At 47.7% G+C, this 23,309-nt stretch overlaps 2 protein-coding genes and 1 pseudogene across 9 annotated transcripts in view; 2 read left to right on the top strand and 1 right to left on the bottom strand.

The window, feature by feature from the left end:
* The window catches only part of LOC117869996 (zinc finger protein 239-like), a 1,162,621-nt gene that overhangs the window by 296,044 nt on the left and 843,268 nt on the right, over nt 1–23,309 (top strand). The window lies entirely within an intron of this gene.
* LOC117870022 (zinc finger protein 501-like) overlaps nt 1–23,309 on the bottom strand; it is a 273,140-nt gene that overhangs the window by 110,734 nt on the left and 139,097 nt on the right. The window lies entirely within an intron of this gene.
* LOC117870024 lies at nt 741–22,553 on the top strand (annotated as a pseudogene).

Below are 23,309 nucleotides of genomic sequence, written 5' to 3'. Positions count from 1 at the left end.
AATGTTAATATGTATTACTGGCCCGTGAAACCTTAAATTAGAGTGAATAAATGAAGACTCGGCACACCACTTCTGAAAGGTTGCCGACCCCTGTACTAAAGCATTGGCAACAGCATGATTATTGGATAAGATCTGAGTTATACATTGACCTGGGTACGTGGCTGGTCCTTTGGGTTCGGAAAAACCCTTTAGTTGATGAAACTGGTCTTAAATAACCATTCATCATTAAGTCTAGTGTCTGGGTGTTGAATCCAGGACTGGAATGCCTAAGGAGGCTGTATTTCTGACTACTTGTTACCCAGTGTGGTGAGACAGAAGTTTACTTTTGTAGCTGGTTTGGTATATCTAATAGAAGAATAATCACCTGTTTTGCGATGCATCTGCCCTATTTCTCAGCAGTTGGTGGCCATTATTTGCTAGTGACAGGGCATGGAAATGTCTTACCTAAGGCCCTTCCAGGCCTTCCATTCTCCTGTTAAAAAAGCTTCTCTCCTTGGGTTCTGCTCTTTTCTAGCTTTCTATTCAGAGTCTTTGCTATTGAAGAGGCTTAAAAATGTCACTGTGAGCTTCACCTGGCAGGAGGGGCCAGGTCTACATGGCAATAAAGCGATCAAGCATGTTCCTAGCACGGCAGCATCTAGGATGTCTGTCTGCAGGGAAAGGGCTGGGGGGAATTGTGACGTGAAATGAACTAAAGCCTGTTCTGAAACCTCCACAACTGCCCTTCTCGCCCTGCCAGGCTGCAGAATGATGTCCATGTTTTGCTTCAGCTCATCCCAGCCTCCCTTGGGACAGGGAAGGGAAATCACTGCAGAGGAGCCAGTTAAGGTAGGGATTATTGGGGGTTGCTGGTGGGTTCCTGCTGGAGGGAGAGGGGCAGCAAATACACAGGGTTGAGAAAGGGAGGAGGCCAGAGTGTGGTGAACATGCCAGGACTAGTTTAATAAGTGGCCTATATTTGTGACCAAACATGGCGTTTGGTGGTGGAAATGCCCTAATCTGTGGAACAGGAAACAACCCACCTAGATGGGGCTAGGAAAACTGACCAGACTCCCAGTGTTGGAGCCTGACCCGACTAACCAGCTTCTGCTGTGAGATATGAAGGGGGCAGCCAGCAGTGAGGCTCAGGGGAGATGCCCCTCACCTCATATCTAGCGCCTCACAATGAGGAGGGTGTTAGGATTCCTACCAGGGAGTTCACCCTGGACCCTGCTACGGGCTCCACCTCCTGTATCAGTCTGTGGCTAGTAGCTGTGTGATGAATTTGCTGGGAGAGACAAGGGGCTCTCTTCCTCCCCTCACCCTGGTGTTTCCTGGATGCTCTGAGCAGGGTGGGGGTGGGACTCTGACTGCGAGCCTCCCAGAGCTTTCATTTAATTGGCTCCTTTTCCCCAGGAATAATGGGGCAGCAGGTACTGAGTGTGGGACTCCTTCCTCTTTCAGGGGCCGGTGACCTTCGAGGACGTGGCTGTGTATTTCACCAGGGAAGAGGGGGCTCTGCTGGACCCCGCTCAGAGAGCCCTCTACAGAGCCGTCATGCAGGAGATCTATGAGATTGTGACCTCGCTGGGTAAGGATTTCCGTCCCCTCAGTTCTTAGAAGGGGAAGTGACTAATTAAGGTTCACATCACCCCTACAATGCAACCATAACTCTGCCCTGTTTCAGCATCACCCCAACATGCCAGTGACACGCACACTAGCACTCTGCCCTGCTACAGAACAATTTGGGAACATTGCACAGGAGCAGTGCATCACAATGTCAAATGTCTCCTGTTTACTAAGGTAGAACTGGGGGTTAGAATAATAGAATCATACAATCATAGATGATTAGGGTTGGAAGGGACCTCAGGAGGTCATCTAGTCCAGCCCCCTGCTCAAAGCAGGACCAATCCCCAACTAAATCATCCCAGCCAGGGCTCTGTCAAGCCAGGCCTTAAAAACCTCTAAGGAAGGAGATTCCACCACCTCCCTAGGGAACCCATTCCAGTGCTTCACCACCCTCCTAGTGAAATAGTGTTTCCTAATATACAACCTGGACCTCCCCTACTGCAACTTGAGACCATTGCTTCTTGTTCTGTCATCTGCCACCACTGAGAACAGGCGAGCTCCTTCCTCTTTGGACTCCCCCTTCAGGTAGTTGAAGGCTGCTATCAAATCCCCCTTCATTCTTCTCTTCTGCAGACTAAACAATCCCAGTTCCCTCAGCCTCTCCTCATAAATCATGTGCTCCACCTCCTAATCATTTTTGTTGCCTTCCACTGGACTCGCTTCAATTTGTCCACATCCTTTCTGTAGTGGGGGGACCAAAACTGGATGCAATACTCCAGATGTGGTCTCACCAGTACCAAATAGAGGGGAATAATCACTTCCCTCGATCTGCTGGCAATGCTCCTACTAATGCAGCCCAATATGCCGTTGGCCTTCTTGGCAACAAGGGCGCACTGCTGAGTCAGATCCAGCTTCTCGTCCACTGTAACCCCCACGTCCTTTTCTGCAAAATTGCTGCTTAACCAGTTGGTCCCCAGCCTGTAGCGGTGCCTGGGATTCTTCCGTCCTAAGTGCAGGACTCTGCACTTGTTTTTGTTGAACCTCATCAGATTTCTTTTGGCCCAAACCTCCAATTTGTTTAGGTCACTCTGGACCCTATCCTTACCCTCCAGCATATCTACCTATCCCCCCAGCTTAGTGTCATCTGCGAACTTGCTGAGGGTGCAATCCATCCCATCATCCAGATCATTAATGAAGATGTTGAACAAAACCGGCCCCAGGACCAATCCCTGGGGCACTCTGCTTGATACCAGCTACCAACTAGACATGGAGCTGTTGATCACTACCCGTTGAGCCCGATGATCTAGTCAGCTTTCTATCCACCTTATAGTCCATTCATCCAATCCATACCTTTTTAACTTGCTGGCAAGAATACTGTGGGAGACCATATCAAAAGCTTTGCTAAAATCAAGATATCTCACATCCACTGCTTTCCCCATATCCACAGAGCCAGTTATCTCATCATAAAAGGCAAGCAGGTTGGTCAGGCATGACTTGCCCTTGGTGAATCCAGGTTGACTTTTCCTGATCACCTTCCTCTCCTCCAATGCGTCAAAATGGTTTTCTTGAGGACCTGCTCCATGATTTTTCCAGAGACTGAGGTGAAGCTGACCTGTCTGTAGTTCCCCGGATTCTTCCTCTTCCCTTTTTTAAAGATGGGCACTATATTTGCCTTTTTCCAATCATAGAACTGGAAGGGACCTTGAGAGGTCATCTAGTCCAGTCCCTGGCACTCAAGGCAGGACTAAGTATTCTCTAGACCATCCTGACAGGTGTTTGTCCAGCCTGCTCTTAAAAATCCCCAATGATGGAGATTCCACAGCCTCCCTAGGCAATTTATTCCAGTGCTTAACCACACTGACAGTTAGGAAGATTTTCCTTATGTTCAACCTAAACCACCCTTGCTGCAATTTAAGCCCATTGCTTCTTTTCCTAGGCTCAGAGGTTAAGAACAATTTTTCTCCCTCCTCCTTGTAGGAACCTTTTATGTACTTGAAAACTGTGATCATGTCCCCTCTGTCTTCTCTTCTCCAGACTAAACAAACACAATTTCTTCCCTCATAGGTCATGTTTGCTAGACCTTTAATCATTTTTGTTGCTCTTCTCTGGACTTTCTCCAATTTGTCTACATCTTTCTTGAAATGTGGCACCGAGAACTGGACACACTACTCCAGTTGAGGCGTAATCAGTGCAGAGTAGAGCGGAATAATTTCTTCTCGTGTCTTGCTTACAATACTCCTGCTAATACATCCCAGAATGAGACTTACTTTTTTTTTTTTTGCAACAGTGTAACTCTGTTGACTCATATTTAGCTTGTAATCCACTATGACCCCAGATCCCTTTCTGCAGTGCTCCTTCCTAGGCAGTCATTTCCTGTTTTGTATGTGTGCGACTGATTGTTCCTTCCTAAGTGAAGTACTTTGGATTTGTCCTTATTGAATTTTTCCTTGCTAGCTGCAACTCCAGTTGTGCTTTGGCCTTCCTGATTACACCCCTGCATGCTCAAGTAATATTTTTATACTCCTCCCTAGTCACCTGATCAAGTTTCCACTTTTTGTAAGCTTCCTTTTTGAGCTTAAGGTCACCGATGATTTCACTGTTAAGCCAAACTGGTTGCCTCCCATATTTGCTATTTATTTCTGCACATTGGGATGGTTTGTTCCTGCGCCATCAATAAGGCTTCTTTAAAATACAGCCAGCTTCCCTGGACACCTTTCCCCCTCATCTTAGCCTCCCGGGGATCCTGCCCATCAGTTCCCCGAGGGAGTCAAAGTCTGCTTTTCTGAAGTTCAGGGTCCGTTTTCTGCTGTTCTCCTTTCTTCCTTTTGTCAGGATCCTGAACTCAACCATCTCATGGTCACTGCTGCCGAGGTTGCCACCCACTTCTACTTCCCTTATCAAGTCTTCCCTGTTTGTAAGCAGCAGGTCAAGAGCAGCACGGCCCCTCGTTGGTTCCTCCAGCACTTGCACCAGGAAGTTGTCCCCAACACTTTCCAGCATAATGGACAGAAGCTTCCTACCCATGGAGTTCACTGAAACACTGAGCCTACTCCACACAAACCGGCTCTGACTTGCAAAATAATACCACTCCCTTACCCTCACCTTTAAGATTCTTTCCGAGTCATAACCTTCACTTGCCCACTCACTAAGCCCTGGTGACCACTAACATGTACGTCACCAGCCTGCTGACAATCCTCAGGGCAAAAACTCCCCCTTGGGCACCTTTACTGACACAGCCTACCACCATGGGTGGCATGTGACCCCCTGTTCAAGGAGGTTAGCCCCCAGCCCTGCCTCTTCTGCCTGAGGCCCTGCCCTGTTGGAGCTCTGAGCCCCCTACCATGGCCAGAGGAGCCCCACACCAGCCACCCTGAGTCTCAGGCCGCTGGCTGGCCCGCCCCAGCCCCTGTCCACTTTGGTGGAAGAGGCTGAGCAACAGCGGGAAGAGGAGCAGCCTGAGCTGGGGCCACGGAGACAGAGCGGTATGCAGCAGGAGGGGGCCTCGGGACACAGCAAAGGCATGGCTATGGCTGGCTGTTTGGGAAGGCTTAGCCTCCCCTGGCCTCCGATATCCACCACCCTACAACACTCAGCACTGGAATGGGGCAGACTAGGCCCCTCAGGGTTCAGATGCACCTCTTCGCATACCACGGTCACAACTCTACCAGGCTGGTCCAAGTGCTCCCTCCCCCATCCGATTACAGCTGACCCAGGGCACACAGCTGCAGGGCACGCGGATAAATGCTGGTGTTCTGATCTATAGAGCACAACGCAAACAATGGCATGATCTTAGTCCTTCCTCATCTCTATTATAGATTCATAGATTTTTAAAGACAGAAGGGATTATTAGTTTATCTAGTCCAGGGGTCAGCAACCTTTCAGAAGCGGTGTGCCGAGTCTTCATTTATTCACTCTAATTTAAGGTTTCGCGTGCCGGTAATACATTTTAATGTTTTTTAGAAGGTCTCTCTCTAGAAGTCTATATATTATATAATTAAACTAGTGTTGTATTGTAAAATAAATAAGGTTTTCAAAATGTTTAAGAAGCGTCATTTAAAATGAAATTAAAATGTTGATCTTACGCCACCGGCCTGCTCAGCCCACTGCTGGTCTGGGGTTCTGTTCGCTTAGGCCTGCAGCGGGCTGAGTGAGGCCTGCGGCCAGGACCCCGGCTGGCAAGGGTCCGGCAGCCAGAACCCCAGACCAGCAGCGGGCTGTGTGGGGCCGGCAGCCAGGACCCCAGACCAGCAGTGGACTGAGCGGCTCAGCTCACTGCCACTCAGGGGTTCCATCCGCCGGCTCCTGCCAGCCGGAATCCTGGCTGCCAGATCCACTCAGCCCGCTACCAGTCTGGGGTCCTGGCCCTCCCCACATACAGTGGGTACCTACCTTCTCCCTGGTTCTGGCCATTCTCTTCCTCTCTCTGCACTGAGCTGAGGGTGGCAGTGCACTGAGCACAGGGCTGGGGATGAAGGGTCGGGCCAGGAGCTAAAATGAGGGAGGGAGCTCAGGGTTGGGGCAGGAGGTTTGAGTGTGGGGCACTTACCTGGGCAGCTCCCATTTGATGCGAGGGGTGAAGATGGGAATGTGGGGAGGGGTGCAGGAGCTCCCGTTTGGTGCTCCGGGTGGGGGTGGGGATGTGGCGGGTGCATGGATATGGGGGGCTGGGAATGTGGGGCGGTGCAGGTGTCAGGAAAAAGGGGGGGCTGGGGATGTGTGGGGGTGCCAGAGTCAGGGCTAAGGTTGTGGGGGTGGGATGAAGGAGTCAAGCAGAGGGCTGGATGTGTATGAGGGGAGGTACAGGGCTTAAGGCAGGGGTCTGGGGTATGTGCAGGGCTCAGGGCAGAGGGCAGGGTGTGTGTGGGGGGGGTCAGGGCTCAGGGGAAAGTGCTGGGTGGCTGCCCCCCTAAGAACTCCCAACCCCCCAGCTCCTTGTCCCCTGACCACCCCCTCCAGTGACCCCCCACCCTAACTGCCCCCCAGGACCCTCCTTGCTTCCTGTCCCCTGACTGCCCTGACCCCTATCCACCACCCGCCCCCTGACAGACCCCGGGACTCCCATGCCCCATCCAACCCCCCCTGCTCCTTGACTGCCCCCTCCAGGGACCCCCCTATCCAACCCACCCTGTCCCCTGACTGCCCCCACACCCACCCCTTATCCAACCCCCCCCCCCAGCCCCAGACCCCTTACCATGAGGTGCCACGCAGAGCATGATAAGCTGCCCCACGGGAGCGTGCAGCCTCGGCCCCCAGAGCTCTGTGCGCGTGGCGGCAGGGCTCCGGGTGAGCAGGGAGCATCTTTCCTTCCCCGCGGAGCCAAACACTGCCCCGCGGGAGCGCGCAGCCCCAACCCCCAGAGCGCTGCGCGCACGGTGGCAGAGCTCCAGGGGAGGGGAGAAGGCATGGGAGAGGCTGGCAGCTTGCTGCGCTCTGGCCCAGGAGCACGGATCCCGCGGCTTGCCGTGCCGGGAGAGTGGGTCATTTGCCCACCCCCTGCGCATGGCTATGCTTCTGCTCCCTGCTCCCGCGGGGGGAGCAGAGGGCAGAGGAGAGCAGGCTGGGCTGGGCTGGGCAGGATTTTTAATGGCACACTGGAGTCCCGGCAGGCTCCAGCGTGCCATTAAAAATCGGCTCGCGTGCTGTCGGTTGCTGACCCCTGATCTAGGCTGATCTCCTGTATCACTCAGGCAACAGAATTTCATCCAGTTACTGCTGTACTGAGCTGAACACCTTGTGTTTGACTAAATCCTCTTCCAGAAAGGCATCCAGCCTTGACATGAAGATGTCAACAGCTGGAGAATTCCCCAGTTCCTGTGGCAGTGTGTTAATCTTTCTACGACCCTTACAGATGCACTCCTAGTGGCTCTTACCAGCTGCAGGGATGGGGATGGCAGCAGAGTTAAGGTGGCAATGCAGGGATGGCGTGTGCATTTACTGTTCATTTTCTGGTTTGCAGAGGTTTAAGTTTAGCCACCGACCACACGGTGAAAGGCAGGAGACAGCACTGGGCAACCTTATCTCTGCAGTAAAGTAGTTTCTGGGCATTTAGTTTCCTTCGTTTCTTGTAGTGGACTCTTTGCCATTATAACTGTCTCTACACTTGTCCTTGTGCCAGCTATGTTGGTGGGCGTGGGGGTGATTTTTCACAGTCCTAAAGAGCTGAGATACCCTGGCAGAACTTTCAAGAGCAGACCATGCCAGAGTCTGCATGTGGATTTTGCAGCACTTGAAAACATTCTCAACAGGGACGCGATAGACACACTCAAACTGCTAAGCCCTGAGAGTGTCTCCCTAGAGAATCCAGCCCCTGTTCCAAGGGATGCTCACAGTACTCACAGATTCACAGATATTCCAGTTTAGCAGTTACACCACCATTCACCGCTCTGCTTAACTCACAGCCCCTAGATGTTTTTAGAGTGAAAAAAGTAAGTTTATTTAATGAAGTCAAGAGATTTAAGTGATAGCAAGTAGAAGTATTGGGGGAAAATAGGTAAAAAGTAAAATCAGAACACTCTTTCTACAACCTAGAGTTATTGTGACGGGATCCCCAGGGTGCAATCTGGACTGTGGGAGCACTGAGCCCCCCCCCAAACCTACCAACCTAGGCTGCCTCTCACACTGTGGTGCTGAAGTCAAGCTTCAAGCCTCTGAGAGGCACTGCACTTACACAGCCATCCACAGGCACTCATGAATCATCAATAGAGAGGCTTCAGGCAATTCCCCCCAGCTCCAGCCCTGCACCCCAGAACTGTTCCATCTTGCACTGGTCAGAAGCCTGGCCAGTTTAAACTCATCACCTAGATCGCCCTGCCCTCAATGTGGAGAAGACACCCACACCAGCCTTCGTAACCTGAGCAGAGATTTCCCAAGTGCTTCCACCAAAACACACTCTTTTCGGTAAAATATAAATAGATTTATGAACTACAGAAAGGTGGATTTTAAGTGATTATAAGTATCAGGAATAGAGATCAGAATTGGGTCCCTAAGAAATAAAAATAAATTTGCAATCTGAATTCAAACTTAAACAGACTCTGTAAGATTTGAATCAAACGGACTCTAACCCTAACAGATGGTACAAGCAGCTTACCGTTCTTCAATACACAGTCTAGACCCCCTTCCAGCCTGGGACCAAACTTACCCAGTTTGAAGTCTTTGTCTTCCTGCTCCTTTGTCCTTACTGAAACGTTGACTCTGTGTATTTCCCAACCTCACAACATACAGCAAAACTTCATATACAGTGATAGCAGATACAGTTCAAAAGGATACTAGATAAGTTCATGGAGGATAGGTCCATCAATGGCTATTAGCCGGGATGGGCAGGGATGGTGTCCCTAGCCGCTGTTTCCCAGAAGCTGGGAATGAGAGACAGGGGATGGATCACTTGATGATGACCTGTTCTGTTCATTCCCTCTGGGGCACCTGGCATTGGCCACTGTCGGCAGACAAGATACTGGGCTAGATGGACCTTTGGTCTGACCCAGTATGGCCGTTCTTATATTAATGTTCAGCAGATCAAAATTTTAAAATGATACCTCACAAGGTATACTTTGTAGAAAACATATCATAATTAGATGACAGTGCTGAATATGGGGGTTCAAGGATGCTATTTTGAGGTACAGAGTGTCACGCCTCCCCGCTTAGTGTTAGTCACTAATGCAAAGGATGCAGTGTGCCCAAGGTTTTGACAATATAACTCCCAAGTGCTGCTAAATATTATAGTGCTCTCCCCATAAGCTCTTGCAAAGTTTTGTGTACCTTTTAACACTTTGTGGATCAGTCTGATCTCAAAGTTACTAAGTGTGTCTTCTCTGGGTTGCTAGAAAACATTTCTTTGTATCTGTGCAGAAGTGTTATCCCAAGGCAAGTATCAATATTTTTGAGAGCATAGGCATCTCAGCATTTAGCCATCAATGCCATGAGATGGTGTGCCTCAGTTTCCCCTTCTACACAGCAGACCAGATTTATTATGGTGTCTCTGCTGTGACAAGCTTCAAGCCAGTTTACAGGTATTAGCTGAGAAGCAGCATTACCATAATGCTTCTTAACACAGGGTGTCTTCTTATCTACTGCTCCTAGCATGTCCAAAAGCTTTTCACAAAAATTATGCATATTGCACCTTTTCCTAGGTTTTACCATCAGTACCAATTTTTTTATGATCAGGTTTAACATTGGCATCAATTTTTTTTCATTATGAGGTTTAACAGTATCACTAAATCTTCATCACAGGCACGCATTTCCAATTAATTTTATCATACCACACCTTCTGTTTAGACAATCTGGTTTTTTCATTACCCATTGTGTCTTCCAACTCCTTTCTGAACCTTAGCATGTGCTGAGTTCCTGTTTTTTCTTTCCTTTTAGTGTTCCTTTCACTGTGGGTCCTCAACCCAGTGGTATCTTCGGGGCTTTGGTTCTCCAGGGTCTGGTGAGATAAGGGATTCTGCATATCGGCTAGCCCTTTGTGGAGGTATCTCCCAATCCCAGGGTTATGCACATAGGGGGAAAAAAAAATCTATCTCCTGGCTTGGAATTACCCTGTGACCCCCACTCCCTGCACTGAGACCTTCTCCACCCCCTTTTCCTAGAGGGTTGTGATCTGTACTATAAGAGTGTCTACTCTTTGGTCAGATGCACCTTTTCCCAGCACTCTCCCTCAGCTGCTTTCTGTCTTACCAGCCCTTGGGATGTCCTCTTCCCCTCTGCCAGCATAGTCATTTACATTCTCTCAGACAACTGCTGCCTAAAAGTTTCCTGGACTCATCTTCTTGGCTGTCACAGGCATGGGAGATGCATCTTGATTTAAAGAGAGACAGTTACTTTGCACGAGCATAAGCAGGACCAGTGTCCTGGAAAACTGGGAGCTGGGTTGGGGTACCCTCCGTCATCCCTTTTTCTGCCCCCGGGAAGTCAGCTGTGTGACTGCTCCCTACTGAAAGGACAGTTACCCAGTTCCCTCTCTGAACCCGAGTCACAGGCTGAGTACCTGGGTGCACAGGTGCAGAATCAGCCACTCTGTCCTGGGCATCCTCTCCCTAGTGACCAGTAAGGAGACATTCATGTACTTCCACTATTCTTTCCCCAGTTTCCCTTTCTGCTTCTTGCCCCCCGGACACCTCTCTCTATGCTCTCTAGAGTGGGATATGTCCCCTGATCAGCTACAAAGAGCTTGCAGCTAGCAGCTAGAACAGTTCTTTGAGTGACAGTCACTCCACGCCCTCCCTTCCTGAGGGAGGTGTTGCCTTCACCTGCGGTGCAAAAGCTGGTCTCAACCTTCCCCCACAGCTGGAGGCATTCTGCTTTCCTCTGCTGCAGAGGAATCAAAGAGACTTTCTCCCTTTCCTTCAGCAGTTCTTGGGATTTTACCCTTTCCCTCTGGGATCCCAGTATAGTACACCACCTTGCAGTGAGTAAATACCTTAACAGCCTGAGCCACACAGAAAAATCTTTTCCAATAAGCATGTCGCTGGGAATATCGTCAACTACTCCCGCTTTCAATACACTTTCCAAACCATTAGTGTCTATGCGCATTTTGGCCAAAGTCACAAGAATCCTGAAACCTCCTCCTCATAAAAGCTCCGTCCTTTGTCCTGGCAATATGTCCCCTACTTGAATTACGCTCTGCTTAACTACAGAAATCTCTGCACCTGTACCCTCCCATCCTCAGTATTCCCTGCCATTAATCCTGACAACATTTATGTGTTCCACGTCTGGTTCTGCAGAGGCTAATCTCAAATGCCCAAGAGGCTTCTGTGCTGTGGACAGCCCATGTAAATGCTGCTATCTGTTGCCTGATTCCTCCCAGCACAGAGCATTCATTCCTCAGGCGATCAGTGGAATTACAGGGATAGCACCTTTTGGGCTCTTCTGTTTTTAGCAGAAGATTTGGGATGGGGATTAGAGGAATGGTTCTGAGGATGTATACTGGCTGTATTTTAAAGAATCCTTATTGAGGTTGCAGGAACAAACCATCCCGATGTGTAGAAAGAATAGTAAATATGGCAGGCGACCAGCTTGGCTAAACAGTGAAATCCTTGCTGATCTTAAATGCAAAAAAGAGGCTTATAAGAAGTGGAAGATTGGACAAATGACCAGGGAGGAGTATAAAAATATTGCTCAGGCGTGCAGGAGTGAAATCAGGAAGGCCAAATCACACTTGGAGTTGCAGTTAGCAAGAGATGTTAAGAGTAACAAGAAGGGTTTCTTCAGGTATGTTAGCAACAAGAAGAAAATCAAGGAAAGTGTGGGCCCCTTACTGAATGAGGGAGGCAACCTAGTGACAGAGGATGTGGAAAAAGCTAATGTACTCAATGATTTTTTTGCCTCTGTCTTCACGCACAAGGTCAGCTCCCAGATTGCTGCACTGGGCAGTACAGCATGGGGAGAAGGTGACCAACCCTCTGTGGAGAAAGAAGTGGTTCAGGACTATTTAGAAAAACTGGACGTGCACAAGTCCATGGGGCCGGATGCGCTGCATCCGAGGGTGCTAAAAGAGTTGGCGGGTGAGATTGCAGAGCCATTAGCCATTATTTTTGAAAACTCATGGCGATCGGGGGAGGTCCCAGATGACTGGAAAAAGGCTAATGTAGTGCCCATCTTTAAAAAAGGGAAGAAGGAGGATCCGGGGAACTACAGGCCAGTCAGCCTCACCTCAGTCCCTGGAAAAATCATGGAGCAGGTCCTCAAGGAATCAATTATGAAACATTTAGAGGAGAGGAAAGTGATCAGGAACAGTCAGCATGGATTCACGAAGGGGAAGTCGTGCCTGACTAACCTAATTGCCTTCTATGATGAGATAACTGGCTCTGTGGATGAGGGGAAAGCAGTGGATGTGTTATTTCTTGACTTTAGCAAAGCTTTTGATACGGTCTCCCACAGTATTCTTGCCACCAAGTTAAAGAAGTATGGGCTGGATGAATGGACTGTAAGGTGGATAGAAAGCTGGCTAGATCGTCGGGCTCAACGGGTAGTGATCAATGGCTCCATGTCTAGTTGGCAGCCGGTTTCAAGTGGAGTGCCCCAAGGGTCGGTCCTGGGGCCGGTTTTGTTTAATATCTTTATTAATGATCTGGAGGATGGTGTGGACTGCACTCTCAGCAAGTTTGCAGATGACACTAAACTAGGAGGCGTGGTAGATACACTAGAGGGTAGGGATCGGATACAGAGGGACCTAGACAAATTAGAGGATTGGGCAGAAAAAAACCTGATGAGGTTCAACAAGGACAAGTGCAGAGTCCTGCACTTAGGACGGAAGAATCCCATGCACTGCTACAGACTAGGGACCGAATGGCTAGGTAGCAGTTCTGCTGAAAAGGACCTAGGGGTCACAGTGGACGAGAAGCTGGATATGAGTCAACAGTGTGCTCTTGTTGCCAAGAAGGCTAACGGCATTTTGGGCTGTATAAGTAGGGGCATTGCCAGCAGATCGAGGAACGTGATTGTTCCCCTTTATTCGACATTGGTGAGGCCTCATCTGGAATACTGTGTCCAGTTTTGGGCCCCACACTACAAGAAGGATGTGGAAAAATTGGAAAGAGTCCAGCGGAGGGCAACAAAAATGATTAGGGGTCTGGAGCACATGACTTATGAGGAGAGGCTGAGAGAACTGGGATTGTTTAGTCTCCAGAAGAGAAGAATGAGGGGGGATTTGATAGCAGCCTTCAACTACCTGAAGGGGGGTTCCAAAGAGGATGGAGCTCGGCTGTTCTCAGTGGTGGCAGATGACGGAACAAGGAGCAATGGTCTCAAGTTGCAGTGGGGGAGGTCCAGGTTGGATATCAGGAAAAACTATTTCACTAGGAGGGTGGTGAAACACTGGAATGCGTTACCTAGGGAGGTGGTGGAGTCTCCTTCCTTGGAGGTTTTTAAGGCCCGGCTTGACAAAGCCCTGGCTGGGATGATTTAGCTGGGAATTGGTCCTGCTTTGAGCAGGGGGTTGGACTAGATGACCTCTTGAGGTCCCTTCCAACTCTGATATTCTATGATTCTATGATTCTATGTGAGTGCCCAGCCTCCCAGCCACCCTCCTTTCTCCCAGGGGTAAAATGGGAGCCCTGCTTCCCACCAGGTTTAAACCCCTCTTTCTGTGGTTTACACTCAATAGATACCTGGGTCTGCTTAAAAGGCATCAGCTAGAGACAATATCTAATGCAGTTTTCACATTATTGTCCCATAGGCACTTTCACATCATCTATACATATGTTTAGGAAATGCTTCTGAGCAACAAGGTCAAACATTTCTTCAAAAGTTTCAATCCCTTTTCCCTCACCCATTTTTGCCTCTCGATTTTTTTCATCCTGGTTACATATTCCCCATTACTCATACCAGCATTTCCCTTAAGCTTCCTAAATTTCACCGTATATGTTTCAGGGGTGATCTGAAATCATTTCACAGCCATTTCTTTGAATTTACAGTAATCTAAAGCATCCTGAATTGGCATTTCATTGAACATATTCAGAGCTTTACCAGTTAACTTTGCAACCAAAGTGGGGATTTTCTTGTCTGAGGGAATCTCATGAATCACACACAGCCTCTCAAAGGTAGTGAAATATTCTGTAACATTGTCTCTTTGCATGCAGGACACAATTATTCCCATTTGTGGAATTCTGGAGAGGTCGGAATCAGTGGTCTGGAAGGGTTCTGGTTTTGCTTTTCTAGCACATCCAATTGATGCCTCTGCTCTTTTTCCTTATCCTCCATGGGTAGTCTCTGGGCCTCAGCTTCCTTGTCTTTCAGCTCTAGGGCTTGCTGATGTGCTAACTCCTCAGCCCCTGTTTCCAGATCCTTTAGCTCCAAGATTTACTGATGTTTTCTCTCTCTCTCTGCCACCTGCAGTCTGTACAGTTATAACTTTGCAACTGCATCGCGCTTGCCCATCTTTCTGCTTTTTCTGTTCCTACTTCCCTTTCCCAAAACAAGCAAACGGAAAATAAACTGGTAACCTTCTCTTTGACTGTTCTCAGCTGGCATACTTGCAGTCTCACTTAAAATCTCTACACCAGATGTGCAACTCTCACTCTGAACAACTATCTGTGCATTTCACCTTGCTCACTGTGACAGGGTCCCCGGTGTGGAACCGCTGAGCCCTCCAAACCCACCAGCCTGGGCTGCCGCTCACATTGTGATATTAACGTCAATATAGAAGCCTCTGACAGGCACTGCACTTACTCAGCCGTTCACAGATAGGGACACACCCAACTGAGTTACATGAATGATCTCCCAGCCACTCACGTACCATCAGTAGAGAGGCCTCATCCAATTCCCCCCAGCTCCAGACCTACACCCCAGAACTGTTCCATCTTGCGCTGGCCGCTGTCAGCTCATTACTTAGTTCGTCACTCCCTCAATGTGGAATGGACATACACCAGCCTTTGTAAACTGAGCAGAGATGTCCCAAGCATCTCACCCAAAAGCACACTGTTTTCGGTAAAATATAAAATAGAATTATGAACTACAGACAAGTAGATTTTTAAGTGACTATAAGTAGCAGACATAGAGATCAGAGTTGGTTACCTAAAGAAATAAAAGTATATTTACAGTCTGAATTCTTAACTTAAACAGACTAAATAAAATTTGCATCACAGACTCTCAACCTAACAGATGGTAAAAGCAGCTTACAGTTCTTCAGTACCAAGACTGGACGCCCTTCCAGCCTGGGACCAATCTTCCCCAGTTAAAAGTCTGTGTCTTCCAGACCTTCTTCCAGGTTTTGAGATTGGGGGGGTGAGGGAGGGAGAGAGGCCGGCCAATTGATGATGTAATTCTCCCTCTTTTATACTTTCTTCCAGCTGCTAGAAAGATCCTTGCTGTGATGTGGGTTAGTCTGCTCACATGGCATACAAGCCTTCTCTGAGACGCCTCTGGGATAGTGGAATGGGTGTTGAGGAGCCATTAATGCCTGTCTGGCAAGTGATGGGTGCTCCTTTGTCCTTATTGAAAGAATGACTGTGGGCAGGTATACCCTGTTAGGGGGATTATCCTCAGATTGAGGGCAGCCTGGCCTGGTGACCATGGGCAGGGCAGCCTAGACCAGCAGCCACCATCAAATAGGGCCACCATCCAGGGGTTGGTTGTCGGCTTGGGCTGGGGGACCCGGGCCCTCCCTATGCCACTGTGTCAGCAGCGAATGTATTCGTCACTGGGTCAGCTTTGTACAAAACATATAATCACATGACAGTGGTGAATATGGGGGCTCCAAGGTGCTGCTTTGAGGTACAGAGTGTCACACTTACGTAACTGGACCCTTTCATATGTTATACAGCAATGCTCATGCAAAGTTCTTCCAGCATATTACAGCCAGGCTTGGCTGACATCTTCTGTTCATGAGAAAAGTCATGCAGTCAGCTTGCCTCTGTGTTGAAAGATGCAGAGTCTACTTCCGTACACCCAAATGTACCCCAACGTGCCATAATCTTCTCTTGCAAACTGGATCCTGCTGTTGATTTTTGTCATGTACATTTCTTCTCTTGCAGATTTCACAATCTCTTCATTAGCATTTGTCTCAGCGTACAAACTGGGAAACCGCCCCCATCTGTCTGTCTGATCCCATCTGTCTGTTGTCTTAGTCTTAGGTTGTCAGCTCCGTGGGGCAGGGACTGTCTTTTTGTTCTGAGTCTGTAGAACGTCCAGCACAATGGGATCCTGGTCAATGACTGGGGATATGAGCATTATGATGATATAACTAATAAATAACAATAATTGGGAGGGTCCAGGCAGTGGGAGGGAGGGTGTTGGAGAGCAGAGGAGTGTCCAGATGGCGGTAGGCTGGTGGGGGATAGGTTTGGGGTGAAGAGTTCCTGTGAGCTGGGATGCCTGGGGGCAGTGGGAAGGAGATGTACCATGGAGTAAGTTCTGTAGGGAATTGTGATGCAAGGGGGCTGGAAGCAATGGGAAGGGTCAGGATGTCAAGGGGTGGTGCTGGTGAGAGTAAAGGGGAGGTGGGGGCTGGGTAGTGTTTGCTCCAGGAAATGGGGGAACTAGCAATGGGAGGGAGGGAACAGGAGCTCTTGGGAGTCGGAAGCAAAGACGACTTGGGGCAGTGGGAAGGTGAGACGGAAAGTGGCTATGCAGCGGGAAATTTGGGGGAAGCTCTAGTGAGGAAGGCTGTGGGCAATGGGAGGGGAGGACAGAACACAAGGAGCAGGTGCTCCTGGGGCTGAAGAAGGTGGGGAGGGGTGAGAGCAGTGGGATGAAGGGGAGTGGTTGTCATAATGAGTGAGAAGGCTAGCTGCACCCTGCCCCTGGCACTGCTTTCTCTTGGTGCCCCCCCTCCACCCACAGGTGTCAGGTCTCCTGCCTTTTCCTCTCCGAGACTGGAATTCTGCAACTATCCTGCTCCTGGACTAGACCGGGGCTACAACATCCTGGGTATCCGCTGGACTTACCCAGCACAGTCTGGCACAAATATGCACTTCCTTGGGTATGTCTGTGACCCTCCCAGCATCCCGGGGGAAGGGGCTCCATGGTATCTGATAGTGAATTTCAGCTGGCCTGACCCTAACTCACTAATGTCTTCACCTGTCTTGAAAAGGTGTCATGAAAGATATCACAGAAAGCTACTGACATGGTGTTCATTAATATTATTGCATGGTGTATGTATGGAGGATAAAGGCAAGATTACAGATAGCTGGGGAATGATGTTCTTAAAGCGTGTCTGCCAGCCAGGGTTGAAGTTACCCCACCCTAGACAAAGGCAGGTGTTTCTGCCACCTTGAAGGCACTTTCAAGGTACATTAAGAGACAATGGGAATGCAATTTATATAAACAATAAACAAACCCATCACACTAACAAGGTGCAGAGGTAACCACTCAGCATCATGGCAGGGGAGGATATCTCAGGAACAGACCAAATTCCATTTTAGCAAACACCAGCAGGAGAAGAAACCAGCATGGAACTTCCTTCATCACTAGACTCCAGGCCTCCTTCCTCACAGCTTGAATGAAATTTACTTTGGAGGGGAACCTCCAGAAAACTCCCTTTCAAACTCCCTTCAGAAAACTCCCTTTTGTAAAGGTTCACTGAAGTATACAAAAGAACGTGGGATTCTCTGACTCTATCTTTCACTTAAGACAAAGGAACCAAGCACTTTGGATTTAAGGGAAATATTGGGCAAGGGGGTGGGTTGCTATCTTGCTGGAAAGTAGTGTGGTAAGCATCTTACCTTGAACCAGGACTGTAGTTTTGTTAGGTCCTAGTCTCCAGAAAACATTGTTCACTTTCACTTCCTGGTAACCATATCTGACTCTCATTTATGCTTGAACTCACTTTAAATGCTTGTGTTACTAAACTGGTTATGCTTTTAATCTAAACGAATCCACTGCTGTCTTTTAATTCAGGTGATCGCTAACTCCAGTTAAAGCGATAAGATGGGCCATTTGTCTCTTTTGAGAAGCAAACAATCTTTGTTACTCTGAATGGTCCAGGAAAAATAGTCATGGCGGAGCACATGGTTTTGGGAAAATTCAGGAGTGGGGGTATTGCGATCTCTTGCCAGGTGTATCTAAGGCTGGTGGAAGCCAGAATGTGCCAGGGTGTAACAAGCAGGCTGATGGAATCACAGCTGCTGGTCCAGGATCACTTATCAAACAGACACTCAGTACGTCCTTGAATGCTGGCTGGGAGCATCGAGAAAAGGCAGCTACAGCAGCAGAACATTGAAAGTCACCCAGGGTTATAGATGACAACTCCTCACTCATCTGGCTTGCACTCCAAAATGAAAAAATGGCTTAGTGGAGTAGTGAAACTTCTTGAGACATGGAGAGTCTTGATCCCCATCTGCAGTAGCCACAACGTCTGTTCTCTGCAGGCTCCTTGAATCCCTGAAGTCATGGGGCCTGATTCTTATTTTTCACATTCTGGTTTTTCAGACAAATTAGAGTCTGTTGCTCTTGAATTATAGTTCAGTGTTCGCCACACCCAGGGATTTTCATACTCCCTTGTATTACACCGGAGTCCCTAGATTCCCTAATGCCGCAATATGTGCTTTCCTGCCCTTGAATGGTGCTGAGATCCTGCATTTGGTAATATACGTGCCCTTTCTGTTCCTTACTCCACCGAACCCCACCAGCCCATACTGACTGTTCCCAGCTTCTCCAGGACTCTCTCATTGTCTCTGGACCTCTTTGTCAGCAAGAAGCAGTTGCAGGGAGACTTTCCCTTTGTCTGGAGTCTTCACTTTCTGGGACATGGATTTAGCTTCTCTATATTTTAGGAGACCTTGATGATGAGTGTCTGTGACATTACCCAGGGTACAATCTGAACTGTTGAACAGATGTGTGCCCTCAGTTCTCCAACATGGGCTGAGAGAACAGCCATTCCTGGCCAGTTAACACACAGTTTCCAGCATGTAACTCACTTCCAGCTAACCAGTATTGAGTGCTGCTAGTCAGCCACTCATGAATTACACCCCAGGAGAACACCAGCAAATTCTCTAGTCCCAGACTTCCCCCAGAAATGTGCAGCACGTGACTGAACAGTACAAGCTCGTATAAAGTCTATCATTTAATCAGTGGAAAATGACATGCATCAGCCTTGTTATCCTAAATGGAGTTTCCCCACACACTTTAATCCAAACACACTGGTTAGATGGAGCAATAAAACTTGTTTATTAACTACAGAAAGAAAAGATTTTAAGTGACTACAAGTAATGAGGCATAAAAGTTAGAATTGGCTACAAAAGAAATAAAAGATGAAACGCAAATGAACGTCTAACTTAACAAGCTGAAATGAATTCAAAACAAATCTCTTTCTCTCACCACATGTTGTGACAGTCTGGCTTTCCTTTCAGCCAGGACTGCCCCAACTCCCTCTCCTGCACCAGTTCAGTTCTTCAGGTCTTGTTGATATCATGAATAGAGAGAAAAGGGGAGAGAGTGCGTTTCAAACGTTTTCCTCATCGCTTTTTATAATTCAGTCCTATGTACTAGAAACATCTTCAATTTTCAGCTGAATCATGGTGACAGGCTCCATGTGTTGTCGATGTGAGCTTCAAGCTGTCCCTGTGATAGAATGTAAATTTCTTGTTCACACATTTCTCCTGCCAGAGAATGGCCATTTGACCAGGTGGGAGCTTTGCTATCTCTGAGAAACTGGTCTGTGGCGGCTCTCCAGAATTGTAACATTCTCAGTAACGTCATACAGTAAAATCTCATAACTACGTACAGTGTTGCTACATATTTTAACAGGACGATAATGTTCAAATGATACCTCACAAGGTATATATTGTACAAAATATATCATAATTTTGCTGAGGAGTGAATATAGGGTTACAAACTTTCACAGTGTCTGTCTGTGCATATTCCCAGCCAATATGTGGGTAATTCAATCCCTCATAAGCAAAGAGTTCTGCACCTTTGAGGACCTGGGGAGCTGGTCCTGGGATTTCACTGGTTTACTAAGGACTGGAGTTCAATTAATAGACTATTTTTTACGACAAAGTCTTATGAATTCACCTGATCTCATTTGTTTTCACTCATCTGAACAGGCTTTCCAGTTTCCAAACCTGATGTGATCTCCCAGCTGGAAGAAAGGGAAGAGCTGTGGGTCCCAGACCTCCAGGGTTCAGAGGAAAGAGAGATCCTGAGAGGTCCCTGCACAGGTGAGGAAACATGAAACCTACTCGGAATGTGTAAGTGCCTGAAGAAAACATCTGGGATTCCCTACAAAGGCTTTGGGAGCTCTGAGTTCAGGATTGTCCCCAGCAAGTGTCATATCCCTAAGGAAGATATAGCTCACAGCTTCCTACAGATCCTAACTGACACCTCACAGTAGCTTCCTCCCTTCCCACTGAGAATGTGGATGGGATATGAAGGCAGAATTGATTTCCTCCCATCTCCCCTTTGGGGGAAGTTGGGGAAATTCATTTTCTGATTTTTATTTGACACCTCTCCAGCACTTATTTTGGTTTGGTCTTCCCCTTTCCATCCTGTTTGAGGTTTCTGTCTCTATCTCTGTCCCAGCAAGTGATGTGTTGGTGAGTGAGAATGAGAAGCAGAAGTCTCATCAAGAAGATGCTGAGCAAGTGGAATCACATGGAGCATTATTGCAAAGATACAAAGGGGATGTGTCCAGGAGTCATGAGCAGGGAACAGCCTCTGAGATTCAGCACAAACCAGAGAGGGAGCAGGGAAACCAGCCAGAGGAGAAAATGGGTAAATTAATTTATTTCTGGGGCACTCAGAAGGACCTCAAGGAAACCACAGCCCACCAGAAAACCCTAGGGGGAAAGAGTAAAAATACACACACTGAATGTGGGAAAAAGTTTAGTCACTGCTCAGCCATTTTAAAACATCATGGAATCCACATGGGGGAGAGACCCTACGAATGCTGTGAGTGCGGGGAAAAGCTTCACTCGGCGCTCGCACCTTATTACGCATCAAAAAAGCCACAAAGGAGTGAAACCCTATCAATGCTTTGAATGTGGGAAAACCTTCATTCAGAGCTCAGACCTTATTATACATCAGCGAATCCACACTGGAGAGAGACCCTATGAATGCTGTGAATGTGGGAAAAGCTTCACTTGGCGCTCACAACTTATTACGCATCAGAGAATCCACACAGGTGAGAAACCCTATGAATGCTGTGAGTGTGGGAAAACCGTCACTCAGAGCTCAGACCTTACTACACATCAAAGACTCCACACAGGGGAGAGACCCTATGAATGCGGTGAGTGCGGGAAAAGCTTCACTCGGAGATCAAATCTTATTACGCATCAGAGAATCCACATAGGAGAGGGACCCTATCTATGCTGTGAGTGCGGGAAAAGCTTTACACAGAGCTCAAGCCTTACTAGACATAAGAAAATCCACACAGGAGAGAAACCCTATGAGTGCTGTGAGTGCGGGAAAACTTTCACTCAGAGCTCAGACCTTACTACACATCAGAGAATCCACACGGGGGCAAGACCCTATGTATGCTGTGAGTGTGGGAAAAGCTTCACTCGGCGCTCACACCTTATTACGCATCAGAAAATCCACAAAGGTGAGCAACCCTATGAATGCTTTGTGTGTGGGAAAAGCTTCACTTGGAACTTAGCCCTTATCTATCATCAGAGAATCTGCAAGGGAGATAAATACCAGGAAAAACTGTAGGGCTATTCAAACATTTTGTTTTCTTTAATACTTTTACTAATTACCATGTAGTAACTTTTAGTGCTGTTCGAACCATTTGCATCTCTGTCATCCTGCAACTTGTCCAGATGAGTTGCCAATTTTTGCCTTTTGCATTTTGCCCCATTTTGGGGTGGATCCCGTTGCCCTTTCTGTTAACTCCATTGTCCCATGAGTAATGGGAGTTGTCACCCTGCCTCAGTGGGTCACATCTGAAAATACCATATTCAGGACAAACTGCTGAGAAGTAGCACAGACACACCCCAAAACTGGTGGTTATTCTTCTGTAAGATATACCAAACTAGAAACAAAAGTAAACTTCTGTCTCACCACACTGGTAACAAGAAGTCAGAAATGCAGCCTCCTTAAGTATTCCAGTTTTGGATTCAACACTCAGACACAAGACTTAATGATGAGTGGTTATTTAAGACCAATTTCATCAACCAAAGGACCAGCCATGTACCGAAGTCAATATATAACTCAGATCTTATCCAATAATCACGCTGTTGCCAATCTTTTAATATCTAAAATCTAAATGTTAATTATAAGAGAAAAGAAAGAGGTGAGAGTTGTTTAAAGGAATCAAATGCATACAATAATTGCCAAGTTCTTGAATCCGGCTTGAAGCAGTGATGGCATGAACTGCTGGCTTGTTAAGTCTCTGGTTGCTTCCAAATGATTGGAAGGTCCTCACTCCCTTGGTTAGACTGTTCCCATTAGTATAAGTTCATAGTCCAGAGGTTAGAGCAGGAAAGATGCAAAATGGAGATGTTACTAGGACATTTTATACTGTATATGCTCGTTCATAAGCCAAATATTTTTGGTAAAAAAGTGATGCATCAAAGAATGGGGGTCGGCTTATAAACAGGTCTACACCAAAATTTGATGATTTTAAACTCTATGGAATCATTAAATTGAATATCTAATACATTGTCATTTTGTTTACCTGGAGCATCTGCAAGCATGGAACCCCTCAGCTCCCTGTGGCCACGGTTCACCATTCCCAGCCAATGGGAGCTGCAGGAAGTGGCAATGGTGACTCTGAACCTAGATATGACTGATCCCCAACTCCCATCTGCAAGGGCCAAAGGAGAAAGCTCTCCCCTCCACCCCAGCCATCTGACTGCTTCCTTGCATGTTGGGCTGGGAAGGAGTCACCTCTAGGAGATGTCACTGGTAAGTGGGGGTAGGGGCAGTTAGTGGGCCCAGGGTGACTCCATAGAGTGTGCGTCCCAGTCTGTTCACCCGTTTACTGGACTATGTCAAAGTTTCTACAAAGTATGCCTTATAAGGTATCATTTAAAAGCTCATAATTGGCTGATCATTATTGTCCTGGTAAAATATGTATGACAACATTGTATGTAAAGTTATAGTAGTCTACAAACAGTTCTCCAGAGACAAAAGGCTAGCCAATGCCCCAGCCAGGTGACAAAAAGATCAAATGGACCATCACCTGATTAAGTGGCCATTCATCAGCAGGAAAGAGGGTGTGAGCAAAAATCTGCATCTTGACAAAGAAGCAGTTTGAAGTTCCTTCCCAAACAGACTTTTTGTCTGGAGATGACTCTTGCACAAGAAAGGGGTCTATAAAAGAAGAAAGCAAAACGCAGCACATGGTCTCCCTCCTTTTCTCTCTACCCACAACATCACGAACATCT

Source organism: Trachemys scripta, chromosome 25, assembly GCF_013100865.1.
Source record: "Trachemys scripta elegans isolate TJP31775 chromosome 25, CAS_Tse_1.0, whole genome shotgun sequence".
NCBI classification, from domain to species: Eukaryota; Metazoa; Chordata; order Testudines; family Emydidae; genus Trachemys; species Trachemys scripta.
The sequence above is the reverse complement of the archived record's forward strand: the minus strand, read 5'-3'. Positions and strand labels throughout refer to the sequence as shown.